Here is a 5,057-nt window from a genome sequence, read left to right as displayed (position 1 = left end):
CGAGGCCAGCCTGGTCTACCAAGTGAGTTCCAGGACAGCCAGAGCTATACAGAGAAACCCTGTCTCGAAAAACCAAAAAAAAAAAAAAAAAAAAATCCTGTCGTAGACCAAGGTACAGGGGACTGTCTCAGTCACTCTGGTGTGATAAACGAAAGGTGGAGTCTTTGTATTTTTCTGATCACTCAGAAATTGATTTTTTTGACCTATTACTAGTACTGATATTTTATATTTTATACTATTGATTTTTAATTGATTATCAATTACTTATGTTTCTGCTGTAACTTCTTGAACCTAGTGTTTTAGAGGTAATTCATCATTAAGATAATCATTCATTGTACAGGGCAAGGCTGGCTGTTGTACCTTACTTCGGATGCAGTGAAACAGCATTCAGCATCCTCTGTGGATTGAGGTGTGGGTGAAAGATGACACTCAAGCTGAAATCCACTGACAAGGTCCCCACCCGCTAAGAGCTACCTCCCAGGGCCTCTGGGTGCTCACACCCTGCTCCGGAAGCCCGTCATAGCGTAGCTCGGATCACATGAAAACTAGATAAAGAACACTCAAGAGAGAATGTGTGGACTTAGCTTCAAGACAGTACCAGGGTGGGGCACTGATGAGGGGTAAACCTACTTGAGTAACCAGCAAGCCGCAGTGGGAACCCAGAGCTTGCTTATTTTTCTTGTGGTTGCATAGAGTTGAACATTTCTATCATAAGTTAAATATTGAAATGGAAAACTCTTGACCAGAGGTAGATAGACCCTATTCATGATCTTCTCTACTGAGGACTGTTTGGCTGTTAAAGAATTAGGCTTGCCTTTGTCGCTGGCTTGTGTGTGTGTGTGTGTGTGTGTGTGTGTTTCCGTGAGTGCATGTTGAAGTTCTTGGAATTTCCTGAGAGGATGGAGTGACATTGTTATTTGTCTGCCTTGTACCTGTCACAGCAGAATTTTATGTCAAGAGATGACCCAGGATGGTAGCTAGCCACTACCAGCTTGGTGATCGATTACAGGGTTGAGGGGTTGAGGTCAGTCCAAGACCTCTGTGAATCCTGCCTACAGACGATGGTTCAGTTCCAGCTCCAGTTGAGACCTAGTGCAGTTTCCCTGCAGATGAACATGTCGCTGTGCTGTAGGTTGATGCACTCTTGTCCTGTGATGGCAGGACAGGGAGGCTGTGCACTCGAGACCCAGCTAGACCTTGCCCTGTATGTGTCTTTATTTGACTGCTTCTGATTCTTTTCTTTTGAATAAAGTTCAAATCATAAAAAATAAAAAGAAAGAAAGAAAGAAAGAAACCCCCTAAGCACCAAGTCTGCTGTCTGTAGGATCTGTGCCCCGGATTCTGCCTGCCTCAGATAGAAAATAGTCCCCCAAATTTCGTCTCTGCTGAACATGATCAGACTCCCCAAACAATGCAGTAAAACAGTGATTGGCATAGCACTTCCACTGTGTTAAGGGTCATATGTCACCTGGAGATGGTGTTAAGTCTATGGGAGGAACCAGGCACAGTAGCCCATTCCTATAATTCCAGCACTGGTGATGCAGGAACAGGAAGGTCACAGTTCAAGGCCAGCCTGGCCTACATAGAGGGAGCCTGTCTGGAAAAAGCACGCAGAAGGATGTATGTAGGTTCTCTACAAAGCACAGCAGGTGTCTGAGGGTCTGAGCATGTGGCAGACTCAGAGGAAAGTGAACCAAGCACTTGTGAAGGGAAACTGACCCTGCATTGATGCTAAGGGACCACTGCATTTTGAAATGTTGCTTTTTAAAAGAAAAAAAAAGTTCAAAAAAGTAAGGGAACAATTATTAACTTAAGATATGAAAACAAAAGTACACACACACACACACACACACAGACTGAGGCCACCTAATGAAAAGGGGGGCATGTAAGAGCTCAAAGAAAGTATTATATGTTATTCTATGTAAGAAGTAATGAAAAAGCACTTTTATTTAAAAACAAAAACTAGTCCCAATAGAGAAAGAAGGTTAACACAGACCAGATTCCATAAACAAATGCAGATATTTAAGAAAATGACCCCCATTCCCTACTCCCATTTAATAGACATCCTGGGAACAGATTTTCTTGAGACATGTACAAACCTTCAACTACAGAGATGCCCCAGTACTGCCTGGTCCTCTGGGAGATCAGATAAAAAGAGTAGCATCCCATTTGTTGCCAGAACTGGCTTGGATGAAGATACACTAATGTAATCCAATGTATGGACAGGAACTCAAAAACCCTAATGAGGGGCAGGTGAGATGGCTCAGTGAGGAAAGGGGCTTGCCACCAAGCCTAAAAATGTTGAGTTCAATGCCTGGACTTTCTAGGGCGAAGAGCACTGACTCCTTCAGATTATCTTTTGACACCTCTATGTGTGCCATTTGGCACAGGAGCACACACATATATATAATTAAATAATAAATGGAATGAAAAATAAATGAAAATCTTACTGAAAAATTTACAAATAGAATCTTACTTCACTTTTCAAAATAGTGCCCTGTGATCACGTAGGAAACACATTAATCAAACAGATTCATCCTATCAGTTGTTCTGCTATGGAGAATACCAGTGAGAAAGCTTTCTGACAAATCCAAAAGCCAAACAGATAGGATTACGTGGATAGGAAGATGTGTGCTTGCATTGCTCAGCCCCAACCTGTCAGAGTGACACTGACCCGGTATGCTCTAAGGCCTGAAGCACAGGAAGGCTGGCACAGTCCCCACATTGCTCTTGAGCCCATCACTGCAGCCACTCAGAGGAGCTGTCCCAGGAAATGGAAGGAGCTGTTGGAGTCATCTTTTGAAAAAAGGACTCAGAGGAAAGTGCAAGTTTATCACAGGCATCAGGCACTTGTAAAGAGAGACACTACTTAAGGTAGAAAGCCCACACTGTCAGGGAAGACTAGAACGAGATCCACTCGAGGAGCCTTACCTCAGCACGTGGAAACGGTGAGCAATCTCTTAAATGCCACCATCTCTGTCTATTTCCTGTTGCTCCGTCAGAATACCAGGATGCTGTGGTGTGTCTTAACAACGAGTATACGTTTCTTTGGCTCACCGTCTAGAGCATGGTGCTAGTGCCATACCTGGGTGGCACAGCAGTCACTCCCTTCTTATCTTAACCCACAAATCCAGAAGTTCACCTTGAGACCAGTTCCTCACGACCCAGGCACCCCAACATGGAACTGACATACGGCTTCAGGATTAAGTGTCTGACACACGGATGTGGGGGACATAGCTGAGCCCTAGCACCCCTAAACACAGCAAAGAAACAAAGAGTAGACAAGGCTGGGGGTGTAGGCCTAAAGTTTGCTCTACAGCACTACAGAAACCCAGGATGTTGCAATACACTTAGAATCTCAGCGCTTGGAGGATGGAGATGGAAGGATCAGGAGTTCAGAGTCACCATTATCACATGAGACAGTGTGTAAAAAAAAAAAAAAAAGGCCCCCATGATCAACATGCCACAGAGGGTGGGGAGTCTGTCTGTCCAGGAGCAGACAGAAGCATAAGTAGATGGAGCCTTATGCTTAGTTAGTCAACATGTAAAGAAAAGAGAGGCAAGGTGGCAGAAGCATGTAATCCCATCACTTGGAAGGCTGAGGCAGGAGGATCGTGGGTTTGAGGTTAACTTGGATTACATGATATCTTTTAAAAGAAAACAAAAATCATGAAACGTGATAAAAAAAGATTTTAAAAACTTGCCACACCAGGCATTCACACTGGAAAGGTAAGAGCTAAATAGGGTGGCTGGCTTCTGGTGCCCAGACCACCCATTCTGCCATGGAACCACAAAGAATGGGTCACTGTGGTCTCAGAGGGACTTACCCCATTCCATCTATTTTAGCAGCAATCGCTTAAGATCAACTGTGAGCACATTACCTTTCTTTTCCCAGATTATCCTTCAATGTTCGGCTCTAGTAGGGACCTCACAGGCACTTTGGGGCTCTGACTCAGGAAAGGGTGCTATAGGTGTACAATCACCCCAAGAGCCTGCCCCATGTGGCACTGACCATGGCGTGTCTGCAGGGTGGTCACGCCCCCATCCCCTCTCTGGATGGAATCACGTGAGCTGGAATTTATTTATTTATTTATTTATTTATTTATTTATTTATTTATTTATTATATGTAAGTACACTGTAGCTGTATGGAATCATGTGAACTAGAACTCTTTCATTTATTTATTTATTTATTTATTATATATAAGTACACTGTAGCTGTCTTCAGACACACCAGAAGAGGGCATCAGATCCCATTACAGATGGTTGTGAACCACCATGTGGTTGCTGGGATTTGAACTCAGGACCTCTGGAAGAACAGTCAGTGCTCTTAACCGCTGAGTGGTCTCTCCAGCCTGAACTGGAACTCTTTCCAGCCCCTGTGTATACCAGGCCTCTCCAGGAGATGAGGGGCTGAGGAAGCTGGGTGCTCTGAGCAATCCAGTTATGACTCTTATCATCACTCGGTTCAGTTTCTAGTGAAGCCTGCACACAGGATTTCTGCAGTCCTTCATAGCCACTGGCCTGAAATAGTAAATGTTTAAGGGACAAAGTAAGTTCACACACCAAGTCTTGGTGTGTGTGTGTGTGCATGTATGCACATCTCTATGAGAAGGTTTGCATATGTGCACATGCATGCGGAGGGCCTAAGTCAACTTCAGGTGTCATTCCACAGGAACTACTGTGTCCTTTTGGTCTCTTGTTTGTTTTTAATGTATAGGAATGTTTTTTGTCTGTCTGCATGTATGTCTGTGCACCACATACATGCCTGGTGCCTGCAGAGGCCAGAAGAGGGCATTAGATCTTCTGTGACTAGACTCACAGATGGCTGTGAGCCCTGGGGGTAGAACCCAGGTTCTTTGAAAGAGCAGCTGGGCTCTTAGCTGCAGAGCTGTCTCACTAGCACCACACCTTGTGGGTTTTTTGTTTTGTTTTTTGTTTTTGTTTTGTTTTTTTTTTTTTTTTGGTTTTTCGAGACAGGTTTTCTCTGTGTAGCCCTGACTGTCCTGGAACTCACTCTGTAGACCTGGCTGGCCTTGAACTCAGAAATCCACCTGCC

This window comes from Mus pahari, chromosome 14 (assembly GCF_900095145.1).
Source record: "Mus pahari chromosome 14, PAHARI_EIJ_v1.1, whole genome shotgun sequence".
Taxonomy (NCBI): Eukaryota; Metazoa; Chordata; class Mammalia; order Rodentia; family Muridae; genus Mus; species Mus pahari.
The sequence above is the reverse complement of the archived record's forward strand: the minus strand, read 5'-3'. Positions refer to the sequence as shown.